Here is a 22,993-nt window from a genome sequence, read left to right as displayed (position 1 = left end):
CAATGTAAGGAACATTCTTCCCACTGATCACCAATGTAAGGAACATTCTTCTCACTGACCACCAATGTAAGGAGCATTCTTCTCACTGACCACCAATGTAAGGAACATTCTTCTCACTGACCACCAATGTAAGGAACATTCTTCTCACTGATCACCAATGTAAGGATCATTCTTCCCACTGACCACCAATGTAAGGAACATTCTTCCCACTGATCACCATTGTAAGGAGAATTCTTCCCACTGATCACCAATGTAAGGAACATTCTTCCCACTGACCACAAATGTAAGGAACATTCTTCCCACTAACCACCAGCGTAAGGAGCTGTCTTGATCAGTAATGTGGTGTGGCTAATGCTCCATTTTTATGAGAAGTTCCCCAAGACCTGACCGTTACTGTCAGGGTTCCTCGGGAGTAAAACACGTGAGGAAGGATGTTTTAGCTCTATATACACACATTAGAAAATTAGCATTTTGCAGAAACACTTGAGGGGCAAATCTGTATTCTGTAAGTATAAAGCTCTATCATAATCCCCAGCACTGATGAGGTCCCCGAGGTTTACGCTAAGGACCGCTGTTTTGAAATCTGTACTAGATGATTATCTTTCTGGTGACCCCGAGGTTACACAACACACATAGAGAAGGTGAACTCATTTCAATAAAATCGATTCTCTCTGCTGACTGAGGGGCCGCGAGGGGCATCTACTGAGATCTGAGGGGCCGTGGGATGCTCTGTGGTGATATTGTACACAGCGAGCATCACTCATTGACCAATCCAGTCATTTATTTGATAGACATCAGCTCTGCGTATGAAGGAGGGCAATCGCCTAGAAGATATTGTTAGAATGCGAAGAATGAAAACAATAATAAAAAAAAATTATTGCCATTAATAGATGTTTGTATAGCAGACTGTACATCTAGGCCTTGTTCACATCTGTGCATCCTGTGATCGTGAACGGAAATGCATGTTTCTGCACAAAAGAATCTGTACAAACCCAGTGATCCCCATTGCAAGAAACTCCATGACCCTCATGATGTGCATTACAAGAACCCTTACAAGTCCATTACAAGAACCCTTATGACCCCGTGATGTCCATTACAAGAACCTCTATGACCCCAGTGATGCCCATTAGAAGAACATTTATGACCCCAGTGATGCCCATTAGAAGAACCTCTACGACCCCAGTGATGCCCATTAGAAGAACCTCTATGACCCCAGTGATGCCCATTAGAAGAACCTTTATGACCCCCATGATGCCAATTACAAGAACCTCTACAACCCCTGTGCTGTCTATTACAAGAAACTTTATGACTTCTGCTATGCTCATTGCAAGAATATCTAAGGCCCCTTTGATGCCCATTACAAGAACCTCTATGACCCCAGTGATTCCCAATTAGAAGACCCTCTACAACCCCAGTGATGCCCATTACATGAACCTTTATGACCCCCATGATGCCAATTACAAGAACCTCTACAACCCCTGTGCTGTCTATTACAAGAAACTTTATGACTTCTGTGATCCCCATTGCAAGAACCTCTAAGGCCCCTTTGATGCCCATTACAAGAACCTCTATGATTCCCAGTGATGCCCATTAGAAGACCCTCTATGTCCCCAGTGATGCCCATTAGAAGAACCTTTATGACCCCCATGATGCCAATTACAAGAACCTCTACAACCGCTGTGCTGTCTATTACAAGAACCTTTATGACTTCTGTGATGCCCATCACAAGAACCTCTAAGGTCTCTTTGATGCCCATTACAAGAACCTCTATGATTCCCAGTGATGCTCATTACAAGAACCGTTATGACTCTTGTGATGCCCATGGATCTTGAAGATAGCTTCCATAAATCGTATCAAAGCGATCGCATCACTGCAGTGAATTAGGAAATTTCAGGGTCACGCACCCTTCATCAGGCATATGATGAAGGAGTCCTCCCTGATGACAGGGTCCTGCATGGCCCCCTGAAACTGTAATGTGATTGCTTAATACATTTTTGGATGTTATCTTGAAGACCCATAGTGTTGGTCAGATTTTTTCAGAGTTTTTCAGATCAATACACATATTTTTCAGCACACTAAGTATCATCACGTATTTTCTGAAGCTTTTACTGAAGAACGATCACATCACAAAATGACAAGTGCAATGTTTCAGAGCCAGACAGGACCCCTTCGTCAGGCATGTGATGGCATCACATGCCTGACGAAGGGGTCTTGCGTGGCCTCCAAACGGGCACCATTGAATATAATGGGAATCTTGATGTTGATTATTGAAGTTCTTCAGGAAACGCACTTCAAATGAATGGGTCTGAATGGGGCCTTGTAGTCCTGTGAGCGGGCCAGAGGTGAAGCTGAGACACCACGGTAGCAAATTGCAGGGTCACCCTCCTCCTATGTTGTGATGGAACGTCTTCACAGGTATGTGCCTCAGCCACGTATTCAGTGGTTTGGTGGAGGCCACCTAGAAGAATGGCCTATGGGTGCGCACGCGCAGCTCCTCTGCAGCAGATAGAGAACTATAAAGAGAGGCGGAAAGAAAAAAGAAAAAATCTTCAGAAATCTTCAGCTCTTCCCTGAAGCAATTGGAAGTGACAGCTCGAGTGGCCCGCAGTTCAGCAAGGATTTCTATGAAGTAGTTGAGATAGCACATCTGTGAGCAGCACGGCAATCTGCATTACATCACCATGACTTATTTCATTCCTGACATTTAACTCGATTCCTGCCAGACGAGACACACACATAGAGCTCAGGAGACGGAATCACAAGATTCTATTCCCTTTCATTTCATTGGCCCCCCCTGCGGCTCTCCGGTGCATGAAAAACAAGAATTCTATGATGCCTGTTTTTAAAGGCGGTGTTCTCCTTTTAATCCAAAAATGGACCCCTACATCAGACCCTCGATGTACCGGCACAGAGACCCCCTCCGGCACCTTCCTGTTCTTCCCTTAATTTGCTTTGCTGCTGGATCAAAAATTTAAACGTGAAACTACTAAATAAAGAGTTGGCTAACTGACTACAAGGAGAACCATTAAAACGTAAAGCAGACAAAAAAGACAAAAAACTGTAGTTTTGTCCGCAATATTTGCTTTCAATGCAAATCTCCCCTCTGCAGTACTCCTATTCTTCCACAAGATGTCCTCAGTCTGATGTCCAGCATCATTGTCCCATGTCCTTTAGTTGGTCTGGACCCGCCCCCCAGGCGGTGACTGGGCAGTGAAAGGAGAAGGTGCGCATTGATAAGCTCACCCGCCTGGTCACTCTGCTCTCTCCTCCTATCAGCACCTTGGAGTCTACGCATCCAGCGTCCTGAAAGGGGCCGGGTGCACAGATGGGGTGATGGTGCCCACCTTGCTCTGGTTGCTTTTATTAAAAAGAAAATGGCTGGCTAAAAATCTTGACAGCTGCATCCCCATCCCCGGTAAACCACTTCAAACCCATAATGTTCCATAACGTGAATGTCCGTCAGGGGGTCTCTGGCCATACACTAGAAGAATGTCACCAGGAAGTTTTTGTTTTAAAAACACTGATTTGATTTTCTGTCTACTTGCTGTGTATTGAATATACAGAGAGCATTGTGTGCTCTGCTCTGTTGGCATGCTCTGCGCTGTGTGCTCTGCTCTGTTGGTGTGCTCTGCGCTGTGCGCTGTGTGTAGTAGATGGACTGCAGAAGGCGCTCTGGGTAATGGCTCCTCCATGGTGCGGATCTCCTCTGCATAGAAAGCCTCCTCTCAGGAGGGCGGACCGGAGGACTGGACTGTGCTCTACGCTATGTGCCCTGCTCTGTGTGCGCTCTGCGTTGTTTGCTCTGTGTTACTGTAATGAATGATCTTATAATGCTCCGTGTAATTCTCTTCCTCAGCTGTGGCTCATCATTAGTGATGGACGAACTTCCGACGGGACGTTTTGCAAACGCAAACCGCGAACGCGGCCAAAAGTTCGCGAACCGCAAAGTTTGCGGCGGGCCCCATTGACTTTAATGGCAGGCGAACCTTAAAAACCTACAGGTCATATGTTCCACAAAATACTTACTAGATGTGCACACATAGTCCCACCACATGGACACTGACATAACAAAAGTATTAGGTGAATCTGGGATTAACAACGACAAGCATTCTTTTTTATCTGTGAAATTTTGACAATTCAGGAGCGCATGAAGGCCATGGAGGAGAGGCAAGGTCAGGGCAGGCTATGAAGATGGTGCAGGAGAACCTTGATTGAGAGCACTGACACCAGCACAGTGATAGAGAGCACTGACACCAGCACAGTGATAGAGAGCACTGACACCAGCACAGTGATAGAGAGCACTGACACCAGCACAGTGCTAGAGAGCATTGACACCAGCACCGAGATAGAGAGCACTGACACCACATCAGCACCGTGATAGAGAGCACTGACACCAGCACCATGATAGAGAGCACTGACACCAGCACCGAGATAGAGAGCACTGACACCACACCAGCACCGTGATAGAGAGCACTGACACCAGCACCATGATAGAGAGCACTGACACCAGCACCGTGATAGAGAGCACTGACACCAGCACCGTGATAGAGAGCACTGACACCAGCACCGTGATAGAGAGCACCAGCACCGTGATAGAGAGCACCAGCACCAGCACCGTGATAGAGAGCACCAGCACCATGATAGAGACTGTCCCTCAGTCCCTACACTGATAAAAGACAGCTGCAGAATCGGGCAGCAGTCAAGTATAATATTCTTTCTATATTTGAAAGAAAGTAGATTACGTGTACAACCCTATATACTGTACACCTATACCAGTCCTTAAAAGGACCTTTGTGGACCTAGTAGCTAGTGATTTGCAGACTGTCCCTCAGTCCCTACACTGACAAAAGACAGCTGCAGAATCGGGCAGCAGTGCACTCAGCAATCACCAGCACCCTATATACTGTACACCTATACCAGTCCTTAAAAGGACCTTTGTGGACCTAATAGTAATAGGTAGTGATTAAACTGACTGTCCCTGCTCCACACAGCGTCCTGTCCCTACACTGACAAAAGACAGCTGCAGAATCAGTCAGCAGTGCACCAGAACCCTATATACTGTACACCTATACCAGTCCTTAAAAAGGACCTTTGTGGACCTAATAGCTAGTGATTTGTGTCACTACAGTCTCACCCTGCTCCACACAGCAACCTCTCCCTACACTGACAAAAGACAGAATGTAAAATGACCGCCAGATCAGGTCTATTTATAAGGTAGGGGGAATGTCCAATTGTCCATGTGCTGAAATGTTTCAATTGGCTGTCCTGTACCCCATGATGGATGTGTCATCATGGGTCAAATTTCTTTCACAATGTAAAAGCATATGTCTGCCGGGCGAACAGCGCCAGAAGTCCGCCGGTTTGGCAAATCGCGAACACGCAAAATTCGCCGTGAACCGACCGTCGCGGCGAACCGCAAGGCCATCTCTACTCATCATTCTGCACCATTCCTGACATTCCTCTTACATCAGGTTACTGTACTGTATTGTACTATACCCAAGTGATCGGCCCCTATTTACAAGTGATCGGCCCCTTACCATGTGATTAGCTGTCAGACAATGACAGCTGATCACATGATCAAAACAAAAGCTCGGTGATCTTTTTTTCTTCTCCTCACGCTGACAGCGGAGGAGAAAAAAAAAAAAGCCGATCACCGGCTCACCTTAAGGAGTGCTGCCTATCAGTGTAACCGATCAGTGCCCAGCACTGCCACCCATCAGTGCCCATCACTGCCACCTATCGGTGCCCATCAGTGCTGCCTCATCAGCATACATCAATGACGGACAAAAATTACCCGTTTGAAAATTTTATAACAATTTTTTTTTTAATTCGGTCTTTTTAATTATTTTTTTTAACAAAAAATAAAAACCGCAGAGGTGATCAAATACCACCAAAAGAAAGCTCTGTTTGGGGGGAAAAAAATGATAAAAATTTCATTTGGGTACAGTGTTGTATGACCGCGCAATTGTCATTCAAAATCCATCAGCGCTGAAAGCTGAAAATTTGTCTGGATAGGAGGGGGGTTTAAGTGCCCAGTAAGTAAGTGGTTAAACGCTCCAGTATCTTCCCAACTATAGAAGTTAAACTAACAGGTCTATAGTTACTTGGTAAAGACTTTGTTCCCTTTTTAAATACGGGCACCACATTGGCCCTGCGCCAATCCAGTGGTACCATTCCAGTCATTAACGAGTCCCTAAAACTTAGACACAATGGCCTTGAAATGACAGAACTTTTAGGGTCTGTGGGTGGATGCCATCTGGCCCAGGTGCTTTTTCCACCTTTATTCTGTCTAAACATTTCTGGGCCCAATCACTTTTGAGCCATTGGGGATCATTTGGGGCTGTTTTACTACTACCCCCATTATGGACCTGAGCTCTAGATATGCATATTACCGTGTAAACGATGTATGAGGGTTAAACCCTTTATGACAGGTCCAACACATATATGGGGCAGCACGGTAGGTGGGTCTCAACGCTCACATCCTGCATACATGTGCTGTACCCAAGTAGTGCCCCCAGAACTGTCACTGAGAGCTCACTGTCATCTACTGATGATCAGGAGGACGTAATAACCATGCAGTTAATCACATCCTATTTTTTTGGTGACAGGTTCTCTTTAATGAGACATCCAGTGTAAAAGACCCCGCATGCCTCCCCTGTGCTCCACTGAATATAATGCAATGCACAAATTGCATCAAATTCTTTCTTGTTGGGCAGGGAAACTGTCAATGGGGACCCGGAAGTGATGTCATACACGTCACTTCTGGGTCAGCAACAAGAAGGGGAGGAGAGTGGATGGTCCTGGACCCTTCAGATGGACAACCAGAACCCAGGATACATATGGGGGGGGGGGGGGGGGAGATGCGTAGAAAGTGTGTAGCATTCTGGAGGCAGCAGCCCAGGCACCAGGACACAATTTCCTGTTGCCATGATGACCTGGCGCCTGGGATTTGCCGAGCCCCGACATAAGCACAGATGTGAAAGAGGCCCTTAGACCCGCCGCATACTATTTAACCACGTTGCATCCCAATGGCGATGACACAAAATCTGCGTCATCCCTTTAGAGAGAAACCAGCGACTTCTCACAAAAAAGTTTGGCGCACGCCGCCAACTCCAAACCGCTAACGCTGACCAAGCCAGCCGGGGAGGCTCACGACGCCTGGAGACTCGGTTTGTGCTCGGAATATGTAACCCGTCGCCGCGTTTTCGCAGCGTGTGATCTTGAAGACTTGAAATCGTCTCTGACAGCCTCTATTACCGAGCGACTCCGCTACCCTGGGGCTGGCAGAATGAAGAGCCTGCTTACCGACGGCTCTGCATCGCGGCGACTGCCGATGTCTTTGTATTAAACGCCTTCGTCCTTCGGCTACAATCTATTCCCCAGCAGCCCTGTCATCGAAGCCCGTCCCGTACGAGGGATCGGTGATTGTGCGCCCGATAAAAAAGGAATGCATATGTCGGCATCTCGGATTAAAGGAGGAGGAGGGAGTCTCAGGTGAGACGATGAAAGGAGGAGGGGAGGAAAGAGCTGCGGCAAGGCTGACACCTCCTGGAATTATTAAATGTTAATTTTCGGAGAGCCAGTTCACACCATAGAAATGCAGTCTAAGTGCGTTCCAGAGGCTTTTCTGCATGTGTGTTTTTTTTGGCGCGTTTTTGATGCAGGTCAGTGCAATTTTTCCCCCCTCTTTTTTCTTAACCTTAAATAAGGACATGTGTGTTCCAGTGTGTTTTTGATGCATTTTACCGCGTTCCAGTACAGGAAAAATGCAGCATGTTCTACTTTTTTTTTCCCTAGAACTGCAAGCACTGGTGTGAACTACAACTAGGAAGTAGATCTGGACAGCCGCACTCTGAAGAAATTGACTTTTTATTCAAAAAAATCACATAAAAAAAAATACATGCCACAGCAGACAGGGGAGATGACGCGTTTCGCACTAACTGTAGTGCTTACTCAGAGCTATGAGTAAGCACTACTGTTAGTGTGAAACGCGTCAGTCTGTGGCGTGTATTTTTGATTTTGATGTGATTTTTTTGAATAAAAAGGCAATTTCTTCAGAGTGCGGCTGTCCAGACCTACTTCCTAATTATTGCTACATGCAATTGGCAGCACCTGTGGCTTCTATACTGGGGAAGAGGTTCACTATCGTCGGACCTCCTGGAGCGGGTATATCTCTCTTTCCCTACTGGTGTGAACTATGCCATTGAAAACCATATTACCTACTTTCCAATGCGTTTTTGGTGAAGAAAAAAAAAGCACTGGACTGCACCAGACTCATGAATAAACGTCCCCTTTAAGAGTCTTGCATTGGATGTGCAGTGTTAAAGTGGATCTAAAGCCACATTTATTTATTTTTTTAGTTTTGCATGCAGTAAGGAAGGGTTAAAACCCGGTCTTTGTTTATGTCTGTGTCTTGATGGGGAGAATTCGTTTCACTTCCTGTCCTGGAGACACAACAGGAAGCAAGGAAACAAAATGTCTCCAAAGTGAGGGAAATCCCTTCTTAGTTGTCACCTGTGCAACCTTATAGGAAGATTTCCTGTCACCTGTTCTGGTAGAATTTTGTATTTCTCTTCACTTTCTGTACCAGTGATAATAATCACCAGGAGAAATAGAAAAGGGTGAATCTCCCCAGCGGGGGCGCAGGCAGCATTTACAACCAAGCAGGGGTTCTAACCCTTCATCGCTTGGTACCTAGACCTGCGCTTGGGGTGTGCTGGGAGTGCATGGGCACACCCTAATCAACCCATGCATTGCAAATTCCCCCTGCGACCCAGGCCCCCCCCCCCTGCAGCGCTGCTGGTGTCCTATCATATTGTGTTCCCCATCGGATAGTGTCCGCTGTGTAGGGTTGCCACTTTTTCTTCACGCCAAACCAGAACACTTTAGCGGCACACATACATTTATACACTATAGGATTGTAACAGACCTGTGAAACCTTTGGGCACTCCAAAGAGAATAGTAATGTGGTGCACATAGTGCCCCCTCAACTTCCTCTCAAGCCCTGTTCTGAGCCACATTCCTATCTGAATAATGTGTCCGGGTTTCCGGTGGACTGAAACCCGGACACTTGAATCAAAACCCGAACTGTCCGGGTGAATCCTGGACAGGTGGTAACCCTACCGCTGTGTACTGCGCATGCGCAGTACACAGCACACACAGATTCCGAAAATAGCCGAAGGTGAGCGGCGCCTCCAGTCCAGGTTCTAGCCCCACCATCCAAGTGGACATAGAGTTAGAATAAAAAGAGCCGAGCGCAGCGAGGTCATGCCTGAAGCGTGGTGAGCGGCCCTCTAATATCGGCAGCCCTATGTCCACTTGGATGGTGGGGCTACCACCTCGACGCACAGCGCAGGCGCCGTTCATCTTCAGAGATTTTCCGAAGCTCCTTCTGCTCCATACTGCGCAAGCGCTGCGCCTGTGCAGTACGGGGCGGACAGTATCCGATGGCCAGGCTCTATATGCCAGAACACCGGCTTCCCTCTGTCCCTCTATATATATATATATATATATGTGTGTGTGTGTGTGTGTGTGTATATATATAAGGTTTTGGCTTTAGATACACTTTAAAATCTGAGATTTAACACACTTTTATGTCATACCCAAAGATTGCCAAGAGGTGGCGCTGGTCATTTCCACTTCATAAAAATTCTGAATGAAGCACTCAATGCAAGTCAATTAGGACCTTTACATGGATTAGCAGACGACGCTAAAGGTTGGGGTGAAATTGCGCAGAAAAAAATTTAATATACATTAAATAAATGAAGGTTGCTACAAAGTTACATGGAATGAAGTAGCCATGGACAGATCTATAATGCCCGCTCTGCAAAGCTTTGTGGAGTTCATTAGTTTCTCTATCACCGGTCATGTCACCAGTTCATTTGCGTCTTAGCGTTGCATTAGGTCAGTCAATTCATTACCAATGGGCTGCCAATGTGTCTCATTGGACCTGAAAATTCACCTAACGCCATCTTGTATTGTAGTGCACCACAACGCGCCATGGTGTATACATTGTGGTGCACTGCCATGCGTTAGCTGCTACTGTGTAATGCTTTAGGACAGCATTCGCTTCAAAGCACTGCAGCAAGGACAATAGCGCGGTCGTGCGGCGCTGTACCCAAATAAAATTGATGTCCTTTTTTTCCCCCCACAAATAGAGCTTTTTTTTTTTTTAAATATGTAGCGCTGGCTCCTAATGAGCAGGCGCTATGGTTTTTGAAAAGTTAATTTGCCTGAAGCCACAGTTGGGCTTTGGGACTATTTCTCCAAATTTCTGGTCTCAGTACCAGTCCAGCTGGGTGGCACTGGGTTCTCCTTGACCACAGGTGTCGCTGTCACTGCCGGCAAGAGTAGAAACGCAGTCTAGCTGGGTGCATTGAATGCCACTATTCTCTCGGAACCAGCCCAGTGGGAGTGTTCTGCTGCTGTGCATTCTGGGGAGTGGTATTTAAGGTACTGACACCACGTTGGTGGGGTTGGTTCTTGTTGGAGGTCTTATCCTCTGTCTATTGTGTTCTGGTGGTCCTCCTGACCCAGTCCCATGGCCCTCCTGGCCTGGGGTGCGGAACCATGCATCCCGAGTCACGGGGCAGGCTGGCCCGAGGCGACGCAACTGAAGGGAAAGGCCCGAGTGAAGTTTCAGGGCCTACTGATCCAAGGGTGGTCCGGTGCTGTCTCATGTGAATGGAGAGGCCCAGCAACTGAAGAACCCCAGGGGAGGACTCTTCAGGAGACGGCCTTCTCTGAAGGAGCCTGGAGGCTTAGTTGAAGGACGCAACCTGGATCAAAACTCATACGGTATCGCCGGATCGGCTGAGAGAACCTGGTACCGTATGTTAGCGCTTTAAATTTATCTACGTCCTTCAGTAACACTTAAGTGCACCCAGGGCTCAAGTCCTGCGGGAATGCATGGGAACGGAGTTCCTGTACTTTTTCCACAACAGGAACTTAGTTCCTGTTAGCAGCCGTGTCCTGCAAGACTTTGAAGTATGCGAGCTGTGTGGCAGGTGCTACACCAGCAGCCGCCGACACAGCTCGCAATAGTAAGTGCCGCACACCTGACCATTCAGGCATTGCCAGTAGGGGGCCCCATGACAGCTTCAGCTTCGATCTACCTGTCAATCACAGCTAGCTGACGGGTAGATCAGGTCTAGGTCTAGCTGACGGGTAGATCAGCTATTCTGCTCACAGGACATGCAGGGAGAGAGGTGAGCTGAGGGAGGAGCATCAGTTTGGGGTGGTAAGCTGAGCACAATACCTGGCAAAGTTTAATGCCAGGAGGGAGGTTTATGTGAAAATATGTGAAGGGTTGGAATAGCAGCGAGTGTGTGTTGGAGCCCTGCAGAGTTTGCAGCCCCCCAAGCTAACATACATCTCCTAAGCAGGAACACATCACTATCTCCCCAAGCATTCTGTCCAGATGTGCAGTTCATTTATGACCTTTCCGTTTAACCCTGTGTTATCCAAACTCTGTTCAATGAAAATCTTGGGTGGGAGTTCCCACACTTTTTTTCCCCAGGACTTGACCCCTGAGTATACCTCATAAGTCTGTGGCAGAGACTTTACCGAGCATCCCACCGGCTGCTAGGCCTAGTGAGAGGAGGTCTATCTGGGGTTGTTAAATCCAGCTGTGAAACGGTTTCCATTCTCTGGATTTTCTCTAAAGACTTCCAGTTTTGCAATCCAAGTGCCTGAGCTCACTCCTAACCCTCTACCCTCTATTGAGAGTCTCTATATTGTTCTAAATAAATAACCCAAAAGAGGATTCAGTGTCAGTTTCCACATTTTTGGGCCATCTACCGTGGGAACCCCAAGACGGAGAAGCAAATAAGGAGGTAACGGTGAGCCCAAATAAAACCAGCAGCTCCTTCGGGGGTCAGTGCTACAAATATATATATATTTTACTTTCTGCTTTAAAACACATCCAATAAATTAAAAAAAAATAAAAAAAAATCTAATTTCTTCATTGATTTAGGTCAGTGATGGCGAACCTCGGCACCCCAGATGTTTTGGAACTACATTTCCCATGATGCTCTTGCACCCTGCAGTGTAGTGGAGCATCGTGGGAAATGTAGTTCCAAAACATCTGGGGTGCCAAGGTTCACCATCACTGATTTAGGCCAATATGTATTCTGCTACATATGTTTTTGGTTAAAAAAAAAATCCCACTAAGCGTATACTGATTGGTTTTGCTCAAAAGTTATAGCGTCTACAAACTATGCCATAGATTTATGGCATTTATTTTTTTTACTAGTAATGGAGGCGATCAGCGACTTATAGCGGGACTGCCATATTGCAGCAGACAAACTGGACACTAAATGACACTTTTTTTGGGGACTAGTGACACTAATGCAGCAAAAAAAAAAAAGCACTGTCACTGTACTAATGACACTGGCTGGGAAGGGGTTACCATCAGGGGCGATCAAAGGGTTAACTGTGTGCCTACAGTAGCTGGTGTTTCGTTGTAGTGGAGGGAGGTGCTTTTACTAGTGCAAGGCATGAATCCATGCTCCTGCTTTACAGGAATACAGGATCCATGCATTCTATACTGACAGAATGGCGATCTGCCTTGTTTACATAGACAGGTTGCCGTTCTGCCTGTGTACAGAATGATCAGTGGAGGCAGGCGGACATCGGGTCCATGGGACCCGCTGATAAGTTCGCCGCCGGCGTTACACATTTGCACCCGATACCCGGAAGTGCAGGATCATGTATATACAGTATATGTGATCCTGCGCGGCGATCAGCATGTGGTTATTATATGTACAGTGGGTAAAGGAAAGAATTACCAGCCTTTAAAATAATTACATTTTGTCGAGAATTTTTGGGTGGAACTCCGCTTTAACCACTTGCCGTCCGGCTCATGCCGTTATACGTCGGCAGAATGGCACGGCTGCGCAAAACAACGTATGGGAACGTTGTTCCGGGGCGCACATGTGCCCATGGCACAGCGGGGGACCTGATGGGCGTGGCTGGCAGAGCGTTCGCCGTCGGTCACCCGCAAATGCGGGCATGAGAGCCAGCACAGGGATTTGTGTGTATAAACACACAAATCCCTGTTCTGTCAGGGGAGAGGAGACATATCGTTTGTTCCTAGTAAGTAGGAACAGCGATATGTCTCCTCTCCCAGCAGTCAGTCCCATCCCCATACAGTTAGAAACACTAACTAGGGAACACATTTCCCCATTCTGCCTAGTGACATGACAGAGATCACTGCTCCCTGTCATCGGGAGCAGTGATCGCTGTCATATGAGTAGTAGCCCACCCCCCCCCCCCCACAATTAGAATCACTCCCTAGTACACACTTAACCCCTTCATCGCCCCCTAGTGTTTAATCCCTACCTACCAGTGACATTAATATAGTAATCAGCATTAAGCATTTTATTAGCACTGATCATTGTATAAATGTCAATGGTCCCACAAATGTGTCAAAAGTGTCCGATCTGTCCGCCGCAATTTCGCAGTACCGCAAAACATCACCGCCATTACTAGTAAAAAAAAAAAAATAATAATAATAAAAATGCCATAAACCTTTCCCATAGTTTGTAGACGCTATAACTTTTGCGCAAACCAATCAATATACGCTTATTGCGGGTTTTTTTCACCAGAAATATGTAGAAGAATATATATTGGCCTAAACCGAGGAAGAAATTAGTTTTTTTAAAACATTTTTGGGGATATTTATTATAGCAAAAAGAAAAAAATGTTGTTTGTTTTTTTTTGTTAACCGTTTCCCGACCGACTCACGCAGATACACTGCGGCAGAAGGGCGCGTACCTTTTGTTTATATTAGCTTAGCCAGACACTGTTTTCATCTATCATCATTTTTCCTCCTTTAGGATATGAGGTCATATTTTCCACCTGGTGTTAAGCCGCGTCCTCTGGAGAGATCAGGTAGTCGCTCTCTCCCGCGAGGAGCCGCCCTCCGGGCATACCCATCCCTTCCTACGGTTTTCCAGTAATCTGCAGTAAATATGTTGATTTCTTTCAGAATATTCTTCTGTTCTATGCTGGAGATGAATTGTCTAAATTTAGTTTTAGTTTTCTGGAATAGAGATGGTTATAGCTCAATTCATTTGGGGGAATTGTGAGGGAAGTTTAGTGATCATTTTTGGCCTGTTTTTATTGTGTGTGTTTGTTTGCTTTTGGGTTTAACCACTTGCCGAACACTGCACTGCCATGTACGTCGGCAGAATGGCACGGCTGCACAAATGGGCGTATCCGTACGCTAGGGTTGCCACCTGTCCGGGATTCACCTGGACAGTCCAGGTTTTGAATCATGTGTCCAGGTTCAGGAGGACTGAAACCCAGACACATTATTCAGACCAGGCTGTGGCTCCCCAAATAACCGAGATAGTCACACACAAATCTGTTACTGCCCCGGAGCATCAGGCAATTCGGCATCACTGGGGGGGCAGGAGCACTTTGGCCACACCCACTGTTCACTGCAGCACGCTATGTGAACCGCATTACTGCTCTCCTTGGGGCACCCAAAGATGTCCCAGGTCGCTAAAAAGTGTTCGAGTTTGGCTTGAAGAAAAGGTGGCAACCCTACCGTACGCCCATCCATCATCGCAGGCTAGTGGGTGTGCACATGCCCGCCGCGTGATGCGGGAATGTGCCCGCGGGTCCCATGGACTCGATGTCTGCTGGTGGCCCGCGATCGTGGCACAGTGAGGCAAAACGGGGAGATGCCCATGTAAACAAGGCATTTCCCTGTTTTTCCTAGTGACATGACAGGGATCGCTGCTTACAACTGCTTACAGATCACAGTTAGAACACATTGAGGGAACACAATTAACCCCTTGATCGCCCTCTAGTGTTTAACCCTTTCCCTGCCAGTGACACTTATACAGTAACCAGTGGCTATTTTTTTTAGCAATGATCGCTGTATGAATGTCAATGGTCCCAAAATAATGGGAAAAGGGTCCGATCTGTCTGCCGCAATGTCGCAGTCACAATAAAAATTAAAAAAATCACCGCCATTACTAATAAAAAAATAAGTCCCCAAAAAAGTCTCCCGCTATAAGTCACTGATCACCGCCATTACTAGTAAAAAAAAAATAAAAAATTTCCCTAAAACTATCCCGCATATAACTTTTGCACAAAACCAATCAATATACGCTTATTGTGATTTTTTTTTTCCAAAAATATGTAGAAGAATACATATTGGCCTAAACTAAGGAAGAAATATTTTTGGGGGATATTATTGCAAAAAGTGAATATAGTTTTTTTTTGTTTTTTTTTAATTGTTGGTCTTTTTTTTTGATTATAGCAAAAAAACAAAAACAAAAAAAAAACAAAAAAAAAAAAAACGCAGAGGTGATCAAATACCACCAAAAGAAAGCTCAATTTGTGGGGGGGGGGGGGGGGGGGGAAAGGACGTCAATTCTGTTTGGGTCGCATCGCATGACTGCGCAGTTGTCAGTTAAATTTTAAGTGCCGTATCGCAAAAATGCCTGGTCGGGGGGGGGGGGGGGGGGGGGTAAATCTTCTGGAGCTGAAGTGGATATACATTTTCCTTTTTTTTTTTTTTTTTTTTACATGTCGCTCTTTTTTTTGTTTATAGTGAAAAAAAAAAAACGCAGAGATGATCAAATACCCCCAAAAGAAAGCTCAATTTTTGGGGAAATAAGGACATCAATTTTTGTTTGGGTACAGCATCGCACGACTGTGCAATTGTCAGTTAAAATATAAGTGCTATATTGCATTAAAAAGGCCTGGTCAGGAAGTGGGGGGGTAAATCTTCCAGAGCTGAAGTGGATATACATTTTCCTTTTTTTTTTTTTTTTTTTTTACATGTCGCTCTTTTTTTTTGTTTATAGTGCAAAAAAAAAAAATGCAGAGGTGATCAAACACCACCAAAAGAAAGCTCAATTTGTAGAAAAAAAAAAAAAAAGGGCTTCAATTCTGTTTGGGTACAGCATCGCATGACTGCGCAATTGTCAGTTAAAGTATAAGTGCTGTATTGCAAAAAAAAAGGCCTGGTCAGGAAGGGGGGGGGGGGGGGGGGAGTAAATCTTCCGGGGCTAAAGTGGATATACATTTTCTTTTTTTTTAATAGCGCAAAAAAAAAAAAAAATTCAGAGGTGATCATATACCACCAAAAGCTCTATATGTGGGGGGAAAAAAAGGAATTCATTTTTTTTTTTTTAAATGTCGCTTTTTTTTGTTTTTGTTTATAGCACAAAAAAAAAACAAGAAAAAAAATGCAGAGGTGATCAAATACCACCAAAAGCTGTATTTGTGGGGAATAAAAGGACTTCGATTTTGTTTGGGTACAACGTCGCACGACCGCACAATTGTCAGGTAAAGTGATGCAGTGCTGTAGCGCAAAAAAAAAAATGCTCTGGTCATTAAGGGGGTAAATTCTTCTGGGGCTGAAGTGGTTAATACCTCTGTAATGCATAGCAAAAATGAGAAAAATAAGAACACAATTCAATTCAACACAATGACGCCCCATTTCCTTTATTTTCTGGAATTTTTATTTTTACATTTTTACTCGCGTTCTACAAATACGATTTTCTGTATTTTCGGTCGGTCTGCAGCTCATATATCGGAGCGAAGAAAAGGAGCGAGATTTTCAGGACACGCAAAGCAAGTCGAGCAAGAGAAAAAAAAAATAGATCTGCCCAATGTCCTAAGTCGCTGTTGAGATGCAAAACGCTCCTCAGCTCGGAGTCTGCGGCGGTCGGGTGACCTACATTCCAGGATTCTGTGCTGTTCACTTACAGCCGGGGTTGGCGCAGAGGAGAAGCGACACCAAAGATCCCCCCAATGGGGAAAGGACCAGCGCTCCGGATTCAGATCTACTGTTTTTAATTATTTGTATCAATTTTCAATCACACATTTGTTTTTTTATTATAGTTATATACCATCAGGGGGATCGTCTTTGCGCTGGATATTTTGTGCAGAGGAGAAGCGATCGCCCCCCCCTCCTCCCCTCCCCCCGCCCTGGCCAGGGTTAGTCCAAGTCGGAGGCAGTAGTGGCTTTCTGCCCTCGCTGGGGTTAATATCATCTCTGTGTGCCGGGTCTGTGAACCGTGATTTAACAGTGATGCCCCTTGTGCCAGGCTGGGTAGATCGTCCCCTCCCCCCCAATCGGTGGGTGACTAATCATACTTGCCGCCGGCTGGTTCTGCTCACTTGCAGCATTTTCCCCCTCAGTTCCCTGAACATACCGATCTCAGGGCTGGAGAAGCCACACTGGGAGATGAGAAAAGGACAGGGCTGGCTACATTTTTTATCGGAGGATATGGGGGAGGGGCGACAGATCTTCTTAATAGCTTTTTTTTTATTAAGGCTTTCCTTTGTGCGTTAAAAAGGACGCACTTTGTTAATGCGTTATTTTTTTTTGTTTTTTTTTTTACTTTAGGATTTGGAGTGGAGAGAGTTAAATATCCATTGACCAAGGCTTGTTATTCCCGGTGACAATGCATCAATGTAACATGTAGTTCGATGCATTGTCATTGTCCTCTATGCGCCTCTATGGGCATCCCAATGTACTAAAATGCAGAGCAAAAACCAGACGTGTTGTTGTCACTTTTTACAGCACTGCACGTTTTTCTGTGCAGGACCTCTCCAGCTCCATCAGGTTGGATGGGGAGAGTCGGTGCACAGCCGTCTTCAGATCTCTCCTGTCAGGAACTTACCAGCAATAGACAGGTACAGCTGCGTGCACACAGGCGTCGGCGTGTGTCTTCTGCGCGTTCGCGTACGCGTTCGCGTACGCGTTCGTTTACGCGTTAGTGTGCACGTTCGCGAGTGGCGATTCGTACGCGCGCTCGTTCACGTGGTCGTGCGTGGCGTGCGTGCGCTCCTTCCCGCCACTGAGCGTTTAAAGGACCCTCAAGTGCGCCGGTGCGGCGCTGTTTCGTCTCAGCTTCCGTGTGTCTGAATATCTGATCCTGAACCCGGTTACCTTTGAATACCTGATCCTGAACCTGATTACCTGCTACCGTTATCGACCCGGCTTGCTTGACTTCTCTGCCTTCTCCAATCCCGACCCGGCCTGCCTGACCTCGAAACCTCTTCTGCTTGTGATTCCGTTGCCGACCTCTGCCTGCTTACCGACGCCTCTTCTGCCTTCCGTTACCACCAGTCTGCTTACCTTCTGACCCGGACCGTCTGACTCTTCTCCAGCCTGCTGCCAGTTCCAATCTTCGGCTTCTGAAGTTACTGCCTGCTTCCAGCAAACCGCAGTCCACTCAGCCTTCAGAGGGATCTCCGCTCTTCTACCAGCTCCAGCGGCCCTATCCAGCAGGCCCTCCTACCCACTGCGCTCTCGAGACCGCTGTTCCCATTCCAGCGGCTCCTGAACCAGCGCTGTAAGAGAGGTCTCCTCCTACAAGTCGGGCTCCACATCTGGACTCTAACAGTACGAAACAGCCATGACTGAGCCCGCAGGAGAGACCTCTCCCATGAAGGAGATCTGCACGCACCTGTCGGCCCATACCCAAGCGGTAAAATCGCTTCAAGATAGCTACGCCAGGCTTGAAGGACAGGTCCAGGACCTTACAGATACTGGTCACGTGGCCCCTGCTCCGTCCTCCCTATCAGCACAGCCCGTCGCCTCACCATCCGTTGTCATGCTTCCACCTGAACCAAGGGTACCCATTCCGGAAAGGTTTTCTGGGGATCGAACCAAATTTCGGGCTTTTCGGAACGCTTGTCAACTCTATTTTGCCCTACAACCACGGACTTTCTCCCTGGAAGCCACGAAGGTAGGATTTGTAATCTCCCTCCTACAAGGTGAACCGCAGACCTGGGCCCACCGTTTACTTGAAGGAGATTCAGTCGCAACCTTCTCTCTGCAATCCTTCTTTGAGGCCATGGCTCAGCTTTACGAGGACCCCCAAAAGACTGCCACGGCTGAATCTGCTCTGTTTGCGCTCCAGCAGGGCCGCAGACCGGCTGAGGATTATGTCTCGGACTTTCGACGCTGGAGCGCAGACACGGAATGGAATGATGCGGCTTTAAGGCATCAATTTCGCATGGGGTTATCCGAAGGACTTAAGGATGAACTGGCTCGAGTCGGTATACCAGAAACCCTGGAGGCCCTGATCTCCTTGACAATCCAGATTGATCGCCGTCTCAGGGAGCGAAGATCAGAGCGCTCCGCTCAGCAAGCCCGTCCAGTCTGGATGACAGCGAGAGCCCCAATGCCTGCTTCTCGCTATGTACCTCCGTCCAGTCCTATTCCGCCCTGTACGGCTCCTGACACCTCCGAGCCCATGCAATTAGGACTACTGCGCCCCGCTTTGCTTCCAGAAGAGCGTGCACGTCGCCGGCAGCAGAATCTCTGCCTCTACTGCGGTGGTTCGGGTCACTATGTCTTTAATTGCCCTGTCAAGACAAGTAAGTGTCTACCTTCTGCTTCTACCAGTCTCTCTGCATTGACTGCCAATTCAACCCACCTTGCTGTTTCTCTCTCACTACAGCTCCAAGGAAGGACGGTGACAGTCAACGCTATCATTGACTCCGGGGCATGCCGCTGCTTCATAGACTCCACCTTTGCGGGCCGACAGGGCATCCCGTTACGAGGCAAGGCTCATGAACTCTCAGTTTTTCTGGCCGATGGGTCTAGCATCAGTTCTGGAAAGGTAATTCAAGAGACTCTCCCTCTACCTGTCACTATCTCCTCTCAACACAAGGAATTTCTGACGTTGGATGTCATCTCCTCTCCAATGTTCCCGATCATTCTGGGCATACCCTGGCTCCAAGCCCACAACCCCTACATCAATTGGGTTACCAGAGAAGTCACATTTCCATCTTCCTATTGCTTGAAACACTGCCTAACAGATTCCACCAAGCCTTCCGCCACCCTTTTATGTTTAGACTCTGATCAAGACCTACTGCAGACTGTGCCCAAGCACTACCATGACTTTATTGATGTGTTCAGTAAAAAGGGAGCAGACACTCTGCCTCCCCATCGTCCCTATGATTGTCCGATCGAGCTACTCCCTGGGGCCGAGATTCCTTTCGGACGCATATTCCCTTTATCAGAAAAGGAGCAGGGGGCACTGAAGACCTACTTGGACGAAAACCTAGAGAAGGGGTTCATCCGTCCTTCAACTTCCCCAGCAGGAGCTGGAATCTTTTTTGTCACTAAAAAAGATCAGTCCCTCCGTCCATGTGTGGACTATAGAGACTTAAACAAGATTACGGTTAAGAACCGCTACCCCTTACCCTTGATACCCGAACTCTTCCAGAGACTGAGATCCGCTAAAATATTCACCAAGTTGGATCTAAGGGGAGCGTATAACCTAGTTCGCATCCAGGCCGGGCATGAATGGAAAACAGCCTTCCGGACCCGATTCGGTCATTATGAATATTTAGTGATGCCCTTTGGGCTCTGCAACGCCCCGGCCACATTTCAACACCTAATCAATAAGGATTTCCTCGACGTGTTCGTGATTGTCTACCTGGACGACATTTTAATATTTTCCAACTCTCTTGATCAGCATCGAGAACACGTCCGTAAAGTCCTAGACCGCCTTCGCCAGCACCGACTCTACGCAAAGGCTGAGAAATGCGAATTTGAGTTACAGAGCATCCGATTCCTGGGACTAGTGATCTCCCCAACGGGCATCAGGATGGATCCCCAAAAGGTGTCTGCTGTACTAGATTGGCCAGCGCCTTTGGATAAGAAGGGTGTACAACGCTTCATCGGTTTTGCGAACTTTTATAGAAAGTTCATAAGAGACTTTTCAGCTATAATTGCGCCCATCACGCAACTGACCAGACAAAACTTCCGCTTCTGCTGGACTCAGGAGGCCCAGAGTGCTTTCGAAAGACTTAAAAAACTCTTCACGTCCGCCCCAATTCTCAGCCATCCGGACCCGTCTCTACCCTTCATCCTCGAGGTAGACGCCTCTGAAGTGGCCGTAGGAGCGGTCATCTCCCAACGTCAAGGCAACAAGGACCTAATGCATCCCGTGGGGTTCTTCTCCAGGAAACTCTCTTCCGCGGAGAAGAATTACGACGTAGGCGACCGAGAGTTGCTCGCCATTAAGGCCGCCTTGGAGGAGTGGAGATACCTATTGGAGGGCGCTGCTCACCCGGTACTAATATACACAGACCACAAGAACTTAGAATATATACGGTCTGCCAAGCGACTGAGACCCCGACAAGCCCGCTGGGCCCTGTTCTTTTCACGTTTCTCCTTTCACATCACGTACCGGCCCGGATCGAAGAACGTGAAACCGGATGCGCTGTCACGGATGTATGACAATCCCAAGGACTCATCTGTTCCTGACACCATCTTACCTGCCGGGAATTTTTTACTTTTACAGCCTGACCTCCTTTCTCTGATCAGAGAAGCATCCTCTGACTCCTCTAGACCCCCCGGAATCACCTTAATGTCCAGAGATGGCTTGTTCTGGAGGGGAAGTCAAATTTTTGTCCCCAAGAATGTCCGAGTTAAGGTGCTGTCCCTTCTTCATGACCACCCACTGGCAGGCCACTTTGGGGTCCGCAAGACCCTTGATCTGGTACAACGCACGTTCTGGTGGCCCAATTTGAAGGACTTTTGCGAAAAGTACATCAGCTCTTGCCCCGTCTGTATCCAGAACAAGACACCCAGGAACCGGGCTTGGGGACTGCTGAAACCCCTACCCGTACCCGACAGACCCTGGAGAATGATTAGTATGGACTTTATTGTCGAGCTTCCATGTTCTGAGGGATGTTCAACTATTTTTGTGGTTGTAGACCGGCTATCCAAGATGGCCCACTTCTCACCCTTAAAAGGCACCCCATCTGCTGTGGAGACTGCCCACGTGTTCATTAAGGAGATTGTGAGGCTACACGGGATTCCAGCGAATATAGTCTCCGACAGAGGAGTGCAGTTCACCTCACGCTTCTGGAGGGCCCTGTGCGAGATCCTGAAAATTGAGCTGGCACTGTCCTCGGCCTATCATCCCCAAACTAATGGGCAGACAGAAAGGACCAACCAGACTCTTGAGCAGTACATTAGGTGCTTTACATCATTCGTACAGAATGATTGGGTGTCCCTGCTGCCTTTGGCAGAATTTGCCTACAATAATGCTTGTCATTCGGCCACCGGTCAGTCCCCTTTTTTCGCCAATTATGGCTTTCATTTAACCTTTTTGCCTGATTTTCTTCCAGAAACCTCAGTTCCAGCGGTCCAGAAGACAGTGGATTTCCTCAGCCACAATAACCGGGTGTTGCAGGAAGCAGTGGCCAAGGCCCAGGCAGACAGTAAGAGAGCCTTTGACCGGAGAAGAAGAGGGGAACTGATCCTACAACCTGGCGACCAGGTATGGCTTTCTACCAATAACATTAAAATGGCTTGTCCCTCCAGGAAACTTGCACCTAAATTTATGGGACCATTTCCGGTTAAGAGGAAAATTAATGAAGTTTCCTACGAGCTAACCCTGCCCGAGTCGCTTAGGATTCATCCTGTGTTCCATGTGTCACTGCTGAGACCTGCCACCCCTGATCCCTTTCCTGATAGAGGAACTAGACCTCCAGAACCCATCTTAGTGGATGGAAATGAGGAGTACGAGGTGGAGGCCATCCTCGATTGCAGAAAAAGACAGGGACGCATCCAATTTCTGATCAAATGGAAGGGATTTGGGCCAGAGAACAATTCCTGGGAACCGAACAGCAATATCCATGCCAGGCGGTTAATTCACGCATACTTGTCTGCCCATCCAGAAAAGAGGAACCTGTTGGGCATCCGGAGGCTGCCCCTTGGGTCTCCTCCTACAAGTCGGGCTCCACATCTGGACTCTAACATCTCCAGAGATGTCCAATCGGCTTCAAGTCTTGGCTCTGGCTGGGCCACTCAAGGACCTCCACAGAGATGTCCCATAGCCACTCCTTTGTTATCTTGGCTGTGTGCTTAGGGTCGTTGTCCTGTCGGAAGATGAACCTTCGCCCCAGTCTGAGGTCCAGAGCGCTCTGGAGCAGGTTTTCATCAAGGATGTCTCTGTACATTGCTGTATTCCTCTTTCCCTCGATCCTGACTAGT

General features: G+C 47.3%; 1 protein-coding gene across 1 annotated transcript in view; it reads right to left on the bottom strand.

Annotated features, from left to right (window-relative positions):
- Positions 1-22,993, bottom strand: part of LOC143927539 (G-protein coupled receptor 22-like) — a 296,520-nt gene that overhangs the window by 20,667 nt on the left and 252,860 nt on the right. The window lies entirely within an intron of this gene.

Source organism: Lithobates pipiens, unplaced genomic scaffold (assembly GCF_037356315.1).
Source record: "Lithobates pipiens isolate NorthernLeopardFrog02 unplaced genomic scaffold, aLitPip1_a1.2 Scaffold_23, whole genome shotgun sequence".
NCBI classification, from domain to species: domain Eukaryota; kingdom Metazoa; phylum Chordata; class Amphibia; order Anura; family Ranidae; genus Lithobates; species Lithobates pipiens.
The sequence above is the reverse complement of the archived record's forward strand: the minus strand, read 5'-3'. Positions and strand labels throughout refer to the sequence as shown.